Here is a 12,575-nt window from a genome sequence, read left to right as displayed (position 1 = left end):
GCCCAGGGCGCGATCCTGGAGACCTGGGATCGAATCCCACGTCGGGCTCCCGGTGCATGGAGCCTGCTTCTCCCTCTGCCTGTGTCTCTGCCTCTCTCTCTCTCTCTCTCTCTCTCTCTCTGTGACTATCATAAATAAATAAAATTTTTTAAAAAATAAAAAAAAGAAAATTAATAAGGAAATGTCAGCCTTAAACATTGCATTAGACCAGATGGAATATATATATGTGTATATATATATATATACACACACACACACACACATATATATATATAGAACATTCCATCCCAAGCAGCAAAATTCACATTCTCAAATATGTATGGAATGATCCCCGGGATGGATCACCTGTTTGGCAAAACAGAACAAGTCTCAACGAATTCAAGAGGACTGAAATCTTATCGAACATCTTTTCTAGCCACAATGGCATGAAACCAGAAATCAGTTACAGAAGGGGACACTGGGAAACCCACAAATGCATGGAGCAACCAGTGGGTCATCAAAGAAATTAGGAGGAGAGATTTTTAAAAATACCCAGAGATAAATGAAGACAGAAAAATGACACAGTAAAATCAACAAGATGACAGCCAAAGAGTTTCTAGGAGGGAAGTTCATGGCAATACCTGCCTGCCTCAAGAAACAAGAAAAATCTCAAAGAAACAATCTAACTTCACCCTTACAGGAATTAGAGAAAGAACAAATGAAACCCAAAGTTAGCAGAAAAAGGGAAATAATGATGATCAGAGTGGAGAGCAATGAAACAGAGAATGAAAATACAGTATGATCAGCGAAACCAGGAGCTGGTTCTTGAGAAAGACAAGCAAAATGGACCAAAGCCTTTAGCCAGAGTCGCTGGGAACAGGAGAGAGGGCTCCCGTGAAGTATAGAATTAGGACACAGGGGAAGCTCTGGGAAGGGATCTCCTGAGAGACCTGAAAGAGTGGGGAGAGAGCTCTGCAGTTACGGGAATGTGAAGAGACCAGTGCCTGACAGCCAGTGGGTGCTCAACATCTGCTTCTGATGGTTGAACGGTGGCATGAATGAATGAGCAAAGGGAAAAAAGCAGAAGAGGTGAGGGGGATGGGGCATAGAAAGCACTCACCTTACTTCCCTATGCTAGACTCTTCTACGTGGCTCATGGGAACCTAACGAACATGAAGCTGGAAGGCTCTGGGGTTTCTGGTCTATGCTCTGTCCTCTGTGGGCTGCCCTGATTTTTTTTTTCTTCAAGACGAATCCTATAGGAGGAAAAAAAAAATTCAAGTACAAGTGGGATTTCAGCACCTGTAGGAGGTTATTATTACAAATGGCCGAGGGGCCAGCTCTGGTTTTTTGAGTGTTTTGGCCACTGGTGTGGGAGTGGGATGTACGGGGAACCAGAGACCAATTTCCCTCAAAAGAAGAATGAGTGAAGAATAAGCTGGAGGTACAAAGAAGGGACCTTTGGGGAGAGGAAGCAAAAGAGAAGTAACACTCTTCCCCCAAACTGTTTCTGGGAATCCAGCATAGAAATCCCTCAAGGTCATCACAATATCATTACTCAGTGATGGAAAAATCACATTACTGTAAAGCAGAGTCAAGAAAAAGGTAGAGTGGGTGGCAGGTGGTGGTATTTGGTTTGGCTTTTAAATTTAATTGTATGATACGACTGCAGAGAAGCCGATTCGACGGCTTACCATGAGCTGGTAGCTCCGCTTGCGTGATGTCTCTCCCTCCTTCCCACAGGTAGCTGGTTCCTCTAAAGCCATGGGTGAAGATGTCCAAGGGGAAGGCAGGGGAAGAAACATGCAAATATCAAGGCCCTGCCCTAGAGCCTCCAGAGGCAGCTCTAATTTTCAAGATATAAAGTAACAGTTGTCCTCAGTTATACAGCAACCATTGGGAAGAAAACATGATCTCCATCTCTTCATCTCTCTAGCTTCCTTCAAGTTTCCTTCAGGATGTCTGCGGTAATGGAAGATTTCTCGCAGCAGGCCTGTGGGTCACTTGAATTAAAACAGGACAAAAAAAGACAAAAAGAGTAAGAAAGTAATCTGCAAGGAACTGACAGGTGGAGATCATCTGGAGGGTCAAGCAGTTGGATTTACCCTAGAAGTAATGGCTATTGTAATTCTGAGGTGGTGTCTGTGTTTCTCCAAGTCTGGTCTGTGCCTTTCTGTTGAGCTGCAGAGGGTCACGGGTCTGCACAGGCTATGCGGCCTGTTCTTCCTGAGAGGGATGGCCGGGAATGATCAAACCATAGAACATAGATATGCCTTTATACATAAGGATGATTTTGCTCAGGAGGCAGGATGGGGTTTTTAAGCTTCAACTGACATGTAAAACTTTACGTGTAAAACCTGTATTTGAAATCTTCCAGGCAACTGCTTGATTTCCTGGGATGGACAGATAATGGTCCCTTCACGCCTCTCCTCCAGGGAAGGTGGGTGGGTTTTGACTTTGCCCATGATCTGCCTGAAACTGCCCCCTCGCACTTCTTTTTCCCTTGTGGCCATTGGCAGACTGGAGAGGAAGTGTCTGAACCTGAGCCCCTGCAGCTCGGTTCAGTTACAACTGGATCTGAGTCCACCTGCAAGACAAGCACTTCTGTGTGCCTGGAAATCCTGAGCCTTTCTGCCAACACATCTCACTTTTTTTTTTTTTTTTTCAGTATTTCTTAAAGGTTTTATTTATTTATTCATGAGAGACACAGAGAGAGGCAGAGACATAGGCAGAGGGAGAAGCAGGCTCCCTCCAGGACTTGATCCCGGAACCCTGGGATCACATCTTGAGCCGAAGGCAGATGCTCAACTGCTGAGTCACCCAGGTGTCCCTCACTTCTTAATTAGGTCTTGCCCAGACTAGCCCTAAAATACATTTTCCTTTGTGGTTTGTGTAAAAAATGTGGAATTGGAGAAAATGTATTTGGGCCCCAGGACTCTTCCCTACTTACCAGTTATGTTTCTTTGGACCTGGGACTCTCAGCTTCCATTTCTCGTCGGAAGAAGATAATTTTATCTATCTTGCCGAATTGTTCTAAGGGGTTAAATGAAATAATTGAGACAGAGCAGCCTACACAGTGTTTAGCACAGCACACTTCCTCCTGTAGGCACAAGACAATATAGGTGGAAGGAGTTTGGATGGGAGAGAGGGAAGGAAAGAGAGAGCTAACAGGAAGTAGCTTTGGAATGACAGTTCCCAGTCTATTCAAGGCAGCTGACTCAGGACATTTGCATCCCAGCATGTGAAATGACTTGCATTTTTAATATTTTTTTGAGTTAATGGAGAGTCAGTTGCTCTGGCTTGAGATCTGGGAATGTGTCCAGTGGCCTGGTGTCACGGGAGTGTGCCCAGTTACTTGGTGGGGCTCATTCAAGCCACCCACAAGGACGAATGTGTCACAGAGATATTCAGCCTTCAAAGGGTCCCATTTGTACCTGTTGCCCAAATAACTCTGAGCTTTATCCCGTCACGTGATTGCATGAAGTCTCTGGCTTCTCCTCCCCAAGGATTTCTGGGAATTCCCACAGAATGCTTACTTCAGCCAACCATCTGGGGACCCAAGAGTGGTGGCATGTCTTGTAATTACCCCATAACAGAGAACAGACTGTGCCATTTAACACAATTTTACTGAAGAAGATGTGAGAATAATAGGAAGAAATAATAAGGTAGCAAAGAGAAATACCCAACTGGGCCCTCCCAAACTTCTACCCTTACCGCATAGGAAACATATTTCCCCCTTAGTCCCCATCGTGCCACCAGGTGGAAATGATCAATCTTCACACAGACAAGCATCCATTGATCATGCCTCCCTTCCTACACCCCGAGGAAATCCAGTCTCAGGGTTGCAGTTCTACCCCAGTAAATACAACCTTTTCACGTAGTCAGGGCCTTGTGTGGATGCAGTGGGTGACCAGTCAATATTTGTTGAATGAATGAATGAATGAATGGTCTCAACCTTCCCTTTCTAGTTAGGATCTTGATTTTACATTTATGTGATTAAACTAATATTAAGTTGTGTTTTTGTCCCCCCTCCTCCGAAACAATCAGTCTCAAAGGTAAATTTAAAATGTTTTTTTCTGGGGGAAAAGAAAAATCTGGCAACTTGGAAATAGCACCTTCTTGCCACCTCCACACCCCAATTTCCTATTTCCAGCAATTAAGATTTAATGAAATATTTGGCCCCAGTTTCAGCTGATATACCTCATTACATAGGATGATTTTCTGTTACAAGCATATTTCCTGAAAATCCCAGGATTTGAACTCCTGCAAGAATGAGCTGGCTGAGCAGACTCTGTTGTCCCACGGTATCGGGTTTGAGATAAATGATCGAACCAGCGGTTAACCGTTCACTAAGCTTTGGCTCATTGACTACATACTAACTGGGGTGGGTACGTGAGTATGTTATCCTTACTCCTCTCAATAATGCTTCCAGGTAAGATTGTTTATTTTTACCTTTTGAGGAAACAGACTCAGAGAGGGATCTGCCCGTAGGTATGTAGTTGATCAGTGGCAGAGCCGGCTTCAACTCAGGCCTGTATCTAGAGGTCCCAAGTCAGGTTGGAAAAGGTCATGTAAACCCAACTAGGAAACTTTATGAAGTCACTCCCCATTTTCCTCTCTCCCCATAATATTCTGCTATGCAACCCCCACAGTTGTGTATCTCTCCAGAAGTTAGCTGTTGTTACTGATGGAGAGAGTTTAATCATCCTCCAGTGTTTTGGGGTAAAAAGTCTGCATTGATAGCATGCGATGGCTCTCATCTGCCTTCCTCTGTCTGAGGCTCCAAAAGAAAGTCCTGAGGGATTCTATTCTTCAGCCTGACCAGTATCACCCAGGGCTCCTTACTTAATTCTCTAAAGGACTTCCTGAAAACATGAAACCCAACAGGAAAATTCATGGCCCCAGCTCTGGACTGAGAAGTTCTGTTGGACATCCCTCCAGTCCTTATGGGATCACTGTTCCCTCCCTGGGCATCATGCCCTCCATTGACCAAAGTGATTTCTAGTGTCCCCCCATCTCTCATCAGTGATTGAAGGGCTGGTGTCATCACCAGGGTAAAGGCCCAACAGAGATTACCCAACCACACATACCCTAGCTACTTTCCCCATTTTAGTCATCTTGTGACATCTTTTCTTTTTTATATAGGATATAACTATGTAAAAGGTTAGGGAGATGGCGTCTATTAACTGTGAGTCCCTTGAGGATGAGAATGATATTTTACTATCTCCGTATCCCTCTAGGCTCATATAGTCCTTAGGCACTAGATGGGTGGTAAATAAATGAAAAAGGGTAACAGTGTGGTTTCCCCATGACTGTATCTTCCAAGGAAAGCCCTGGATCCTACCTCCCTAAAAATGGCCCTTCCTCCTAAGCCTTGGTATGTTGCCCTGGTTGAGTTCATTAATACCTGCTAAGGAGTTTCTTAAAGCCTAAAAAGGTTTTGAGACCTAAAGGCAATGATCTCTAAAGGTGAGAGGCAGGAAGATGGAGAAATGCAAGTGGTGTTTGTGTAGGGGGAAGGGTAGGGACTTCCCAGCATCCTCTTAACACACCCAGATGCAACCACTTACTTTGCCTACGGTTTACTGATCCTATCTGGATGCAGTTCTCTGAGGCAGCATGACTGCTAGTTATTGCTTTAAAACCAAGCCCAGAATTTCACATTAGTTCTCCTTCAATCCTGACATTATCTTCCAGGTAAAAGACAGATATTTACGACCCTTTACAAAGTTCCTAATTTGTGTCATTAACCTCACTCTGTTCTTAGATAGAAGGAATGTCAAAACGGATGTTTGAGTTTAAAAACAGAGTCTAGAGGGAAAAGTAATAATATTGAGAAAAGAATATGGCAAGTTGACATAGTTCTCAAGGAACCATACCACTGAGGTGCGGAAACTGGGCTCATTTGGTGATATATTGATTAGAATATCTTGGTAGAAGAAAGTTCATTTGAAGATAAGATCATGAGAGTCATGCTGCTGATGAAAGATCCTTGTCTGCAGTATCACTGTGAAACCTAAGAGAAGCTTCACTTTAGAACCAATGGTCAGAAAAGGGAAGAGCTGGAATTGAGTGACTAGTTTGAATAGTTGCAGTATCTCAGGATAAAAACGAGACCTCATAAGTTTACCTTCTAAGGGAAGAATACCTTCAGAGCACCCTGGAAAGTGGCAGTTCCAGGATGAGTGACTATTTCCAAGAACCAGGAGATGAATCTTTGGGACAAGGCTCTAGTTGTTGGTGAGTTCTTGCCAGTTCTGGGTTACCCTCTACTTCAACGTAACTTGCACCCAGTGAACTTGGCTTTCACGTCTTCCCTTAATAATTCTTCTCCAGGAGAAATACACTCAACTCCTTTAAGGATTCGTAATCTATGGTAGCTTCCAGCCCCATCATCATTTTGGGTGCCTCACCACAGGCCTATTCCCATTTATCAATGTCCCAATGAAGTAGGGCCTAGAATAGAACAAAATACCCTCGGTGAAGGCTGCTCTAGACATAGATGTTACAGCAAAACTATTTGTTCCCAGTTCTAGACAATATCCTGCTATCAGATGTGCTGAAGTTCTCAGCTGTTTAGCAGCTGGATTTCAATTCAATCTGCATTTGTAGTTATGGCACATTTGTCATTCATGTGTATGATGTCCCTCGTTATTTTAAGTCTCCAGAACTTTTGCATATTCATTGCTAACAAACCAAGCTTCTTCCGTCTTTGGCGCCCACACACCTAAAAGCAAAGACTATATACTCTATCTCCTTGGTCTCAACTTAGTCAATCTGGATTTTAAATTAGAAAACTCTTACTTACCTGACTATTGTCTCTGCTTTGTTAGTCTTCAGATAGTACAGACTCATCTTCTATGTCCTTATGCAGGTTGCTGAGAGGACAGTGGTAAACAGAAAAAAAAAAAAACAATTTTTTAAAATAGCTGGTTGGTTAGTCTGACCTCTTCTTTCAACCATATTAGCCTAGGTACATGCATAAAGTGCAACTCTTTGTATGTGCTGTGATAAAAATGAAGATATTCTCTGTTTATGGCATTTCCTTGAATTACCCAACTGGTAACTCTACTTAAAAAGAAATGGGTACGTTGGGCATGTTACTTGACTTCTCTAAACCTGACTGGCCTTATTGGTAAGATGAGAATATTTGCACTGTTTGCTTTACCAATGGGCAGCAAGGCTCAACTAGATATTTGAAAATGCTTTGCAGGGCAGCCCGGGTGGCTCAGCGGTTTAGGGCTGCCTTCAGCCCAGTGGGTGACCCTGGAGACAGGCTCCCTGCATGGAGCCTGCTTCTCCCTCTGCCTTGTGCCTCTGCCTCTCTTTCTCTGTGTGTGTGTGTCTCTCATGAATAAATAAATAAAATCTTAAAGAAAGAAAGAAAATGCTTTGCAGATTTTAACGTGCCCCAGAAATAAAAATGGTGATGATGTTACTACTGTGGAGTGCCATTGGTTCAGGCTCTGTTTACTTCTCGAACCTGTTTGCAATACCAGAGAGCCATCCATTCCTGACAAAACACTAGGACTGGATTTCTGATTTGTCCTTGCCTCCCTGTCAGACCAGCCTCTTCTGACGCCTGACTCGGATCCATACTCAGATTATGATTCACTTGTTTGCTTCCTTTGCCATTTGTAGTTTCCGACCTGGCTGCACATCAGGGCTTGTTGCATGAGGCCCAATTCCCACGTGACGATCTCAGCTCTGGACAGACTCCTCAACTGAGAGCCTAGGTGCTAACACCCAGGGGCACTGTGTTTGTGACAGGAATGACCCAATGACTGAACGAAAGATAAAAGGAACCTGCCTTCAGACCCACGTCTGCACCTTTGCCTATCTTGTTGGTCTCTTGTGGACAGACAGACAGACAGACAGATAAATACACAGACAAGGGAATAGACAGACAGATGACTAGTCAGACAGGCAGATGGGCCAACGGATAGGCAGATTAAATGAAATGCCATATACAAAAGGAAGTTCTACATGTTCTCATACTTTTTGCCCTCATTTAGGGCTGGTTTTCAGCAGATACTAGTATCGTTTGTAGTGGATAGAACTTTCTAGGTAGAAAATAGTCACTGTCGCAAGCACCCTGAGTGACCTCCTCCCCACCATCCTGGCCATCTTCTGAGACTTGCTGCTTCTCTAGGATCTGCAGATATCCCCCTGGCCACCACTTAACAACCAGCTTCCAGGATGCTTCTCCAGCCTTTGGAGCAGCACCACTGCTGGGCAGGCTGGCGAAGTTTCTGAGTATCAGCCCTGCCACGTTACTGCTCTACTCCCTACCCATCACTGAAAATCTTCCAGGCCCAGCACATTTCTCCCTTTTCTGGGGTGCCTCTCCCTCCCATGGGGAGCCCTCACCCACCCAAATTCCTTTGAATCTTATGGTCTGTTTCCTCTCATCAGACAATTCTTTGTGGCCTTGCTTAAAAAAAAAAAAGATTTTATTTATTTATTCATAGAAACAGAGAGAGAGGCAGAGACACAGGCAGAGGGAGAAGCAGGCTCCACACAGGGAGCCCAACATGGGACTTGATCCTGGGTCTCCAGGATCACACCCCAGGCTGCAGGTGGCGCCAAACCGCTGTGCCACCGGGGCTGCCCTGTGGCCTTGCTTTTTATACAGTTTCTCCTGTGTTGATGTCTCCAGCTCCCTGACAATCCCTTCAGGTGCAGGATATCCAATAGGACTTTGTGCCCCTCCCATCTCACACGGTGCTGGCTGGGGGTCCCAAGGCCCAGCACAGAATCTGATGGGTTCCTGAGACTGGACCAGCTGCCCTTCCCCCAGATGGCCCTGAGAGGAGAGTGTGTTTTGGGGGAGTCCAATGAGCACCCCATCTCATCTATGAATGCTCAGAAAAGCAGAGCCTTGGCCAAACCCAGGCTTGAACTTTTCATTTTGCCCTTCAGGGGGATCCGGCTGGAGACTCTGTCAGATTGGCATTTCCCCGAACAGCTTCCAAATGTCACATTCCAGCACCTAGCACTCACTGTTCTTTCCTTCTCTTCATTTTTAGACAAGAACTCAAAAAATGTGCGTGTTCTGGAAAGGCCCCTCTCATTCCCCACACATGAATGGCCTGCCCTTGGGAGGGTGGTTTCTGAGGCCAACTCCCCAGGGCACCTCATGGAGCAGACGGGAGCAGCTTATCTATCACATGTGTGTCACATGCACTGTCACAGCCTGGTCATGCACTGTGTGCAAAGGCTGATGCTGCACCTGATTAAGCAGGCAAGATGCCAGCAACCCTAGCGCCTCTTCACACTTTCATTTAGTAAACTTTCCTTTTATTTTCTTTTTAGAGTCTCTTAAAAACATGGGGGAAAGTTTGCCCCCAACATAAGGGAAAAAACATGGGCTGTGTGTCTAACATTTTTTGCCCAAAATACTGTTATATTTGACACTTGTGTGACCTTTTGACTTTTAAGACAGACACTGAAACTTTCAAAATATTTTTTAAAAATCTTTTTAATTTAAATTAAATCACTTCATTTAAAACATTGAGTGTATTTTTTTTTTCAGATTAAAAATGTAAAATGTGTGGGACCTCCCTGGGTGGCTCAGCGGTTGAGCGTCTGCCTTTGGCTCAGGGAGTGATCCTGGGGTCCTGGGCTCGAGTCTTGCATTGGGCTCCTCTCAGGGAGCCTGTTTCTCCCTCTGTCTATGTCTCTGCCTCTCTCTGTGTGTCTCTCATGAATAAATAAAATCTGTTAAAAAATGTCAAATGTGTTTTTAAAAACCTTTCGAACACAGGAATAATATAAAGAAAATAAAAATTGACCAGAATCTTACCACATTGACAGAGACGGATACTGTTATTAGCATTCTAATTTCATAGTTGAGACAGCAAAGGAGAGGAGGAAAAGAAAAAGGAAGGAATATGTGCTTTTAGATTTTCTTTCCCAAACATAGGACTTTGTGGAAGTAATACCCCCAGTTATTTCAACTTAAGTATAGCTGATATAGAGTATTTATCAGTTTCAGGTGTACAACATACTGATTGGACATATACATACATACATTATGAAATGATCCCCACAATAAGCCTAGTTACCATCGGCCACCATACAGAATTATTACAACATTATTGACAATATTCCCTATGGTATGAGTTATTTATTTTATAACGGGAAATTTATATCTCCTCCTTCCCTTCACCTATTTTGCCCATCTCCCCAGCCCTTCCCTCTGGCAACCACAAGTTCTCTGTATCTATGAGCCTCTTTCTCTTTTGTTCTGTTTATTCATTTGTTTTGTTCAGATTCCACCTATAAGTGAAATCACAGTATCCTCAAAATTTCTGAAAGAAATGACAGATATTCATATTCCTGATAACACACTGCCAGAAATACCATTGCTGTTTCTGAGTATCACAGTGTTTCAATGATCAATAAGCTTAAAGAGCTCTGGTTTCCATATCATATCATATCATTTTTGGTATACATATATAGTAATCACTGTTTTATATATATATATATATATAGCATATATATATATGAAATGCTTCCAGAATTGTGTGTCATCCAGGGCCATACTAATATTCTATCTTCCCATTTTAGTGCATGTGCTACCAATGTAAACACTTAAAATAATACTTTACAAAAGAGCTGTACATTACCAGAAAATTTTGTAAAATAGAGAAAAGGGAGGAGGTTACACACAACTCCACCACTTTAACAAATCTGTTAATATTTTAGTTGCTTCTTCCTAGCTTTTTGTTCCATTCTCACTTTTTTCTTATTTATTTATTTGGATTTGACATTGTAATAGAAAGGAAACTGTTATTATAAGATGACCACATCGTTGTTCCAGGCTAATTCTCTTTATCTCTCTCTCTCTCTCTCTCTCTCTCTCTGTCTCTCTCTCTCTCTCTCTTTTTGCCACTTATACTTAAGTGTCTAGGGCTTTTACAGCATATTTGATAAGGAGAAATGGCTTTTGTGTTAGTGAGCTTAGGATTGAATCCTCACTCTACTAACTGTGTAAACTGGGAAAATTACTAAGGAACTTTATCTGAACTTTCTCATCTGAACAATGAGGGTAGCACCCTTCCTACCCATCAGATTGTGTGAGCATGAAAAGAGATCACGTACATAAATTGAGTGACAGTGATGGGCTCAGGGTAATTATTTTTTTCACTTAAAATTATATCGTAACAATGATTTCATGTATATAGAGATTTCATATCTCTATATAATCTTTTTAACTGTCATTTTATGACTAGATAATAGTCAGCAATACAAATACAAATTACTATGACTAACTCACTTCCATTTTGTTTGACAGGTTATTTCCAGTTTGGAGCCATCCTGATAAGACTGTAATTAGTACATTTTTTTTTCAAATCAGGCACATTTTGCTTCAGTCTTCGGATTTCCTTTAGAAAATCCTTGGAATGTTATTTTTGAGTATGAGTATAAACCTTGACATGGTTCTTGCTGCATATCCAAGCATATTTTTTTTAGTTCATTTTTTTAACTTGAATAACTGAGTTTAGAGTTTTTACCATGCTTTTTTCATTCAGTGTTACAGCAAAGCTTTTTTTTTTTCTTTTTTAAAATTGTATTTTATTTATTCAGGAGAGACACAGAGAGTGAGGCAGAGACAAAGGCAGGAGAAGCAGGTTCCCTGCAGGGAGCCTGATGCAGAACTTGATCCCAGGACCCTGGGATCATGACCTGAGCCAAAGGCAGACGTTCAACTGCTGAGCCACCCAGGTGTCCCATGGCAAAGCCTTTTTGAGAAAATCACATATTTATATTTGCAACGAATGTCTCCATGTCTTTAGCTTTCTAGATCTTTTTGGATTATTTCAGATTTCCAGATGAGTACAAAGACTTAAACAAATGGTAGAGAGCCTGGATTCTGAGGTCATTGCTTAGACCCCCATGTCCACCCACAGCTTTGACTGTTCAGTTACATAAGCCATTGCATTTTGTTTGTTTGTTTTTTAATATAAAGCCTATTTGCATCAGGTTTTTTTTTCAATTGCGACCAAATGATGCAAGTGATACAACTTCTTCTAAAAATAATGCATATAAAATTTATTTTGTCCTATGCTCCTGGTCAAAGCAGTTCCAAATTGCTGTCTTCTTGCCCAATTAATCAATAAATATTTATTAGATATATATTAGGCCCTTGTAATATGGTCAAATGCCACAAAGTTTAAGAAAGTTCCTTGTGCTACAATCTAACTGGAATCCATGGTCTCTGTACTTTCCTCTCCCACAGAATAGATCTCCATTTACCCAGATGAGTTTTGATGCAGGAATTGGTTGGTCACTTGCCTCCTGTTCTCAGTTCCAAGCCTATTTTCTTCCTCTATTCTGTTCTGTTGGTCTAGGGCTGGAATTCTGTGGACTGCATTTACCAGCTTTCCTTGCTGGCTGGCTTCCTGTAAAGTTCAATAGATGGGAAGCCTGGAGAGACAGGAATGTGGGAGGCAGATCATTCCTTCCTGTTTTGTTTCTGCATTTCTCACATCAGCAATCAATCCACAGCAGGAAGCTAGCTGCAGTCTGCAATTCTAAGAACTCTAAGGTATCTCTTTGGTATCTACTTTTTGCTCTTTCTGCTTTCTAAT

The 12,575-nt window shown here is 42.5% G+C and overlaps 1 protein-coding gene across 3 annotated transcripts in view; it reads right to left on the bottom strand.

Annotated features, from left to right (window-relative positions):
• Positions 1-12,575, bottom strand: part of PDCD1LG2 (programmed cell death 1 ligand 2) — an 88,275-nt gene that overhangs the window by 14,553 nt on the left and 61,147 nt on the right. For all 3 annotated transcript variants that reach the window (XR_005354278.1, XR_005354277.1, XR_005354280.1), the window contains 4 exons: positions 6,788-6,857; positions 2,930-3,012; positions 1,674-1,982; positions 1,100-1,235 (listed from right to left, as the gene is read on the bottom strand). The gene's annotated coding sequence lies outside the window, so the exon portion shown is untranslated. The remainder of the gene's footprint in view (positions 1-1,099; positions 1,236-1,673; positions 1,983-2,929; positions 3,013-6,787; positions 6,858-12,575) is intronic.

This window comes from Canis lupus, chromosome 1, assembly GCF_011100685.1.
Source record: "Canis lupus familiaris isolate Mischka breed German Shepherd chromosome 1, alternate assembly UU_Cfam_GSD_1.0, whole genome shotgun sequence".
Taxonomy (NCBI): domain Eukaryota; kingdom Metazoa; phylum Chordata; class Mammalia; order Carnivora; family Canidae; genus Canis; species Canis lupus.
Note: the sequence above shows the minus strand (reverse complement) of the source record. Positions and strands in the feature narration are given on the sequence as shown.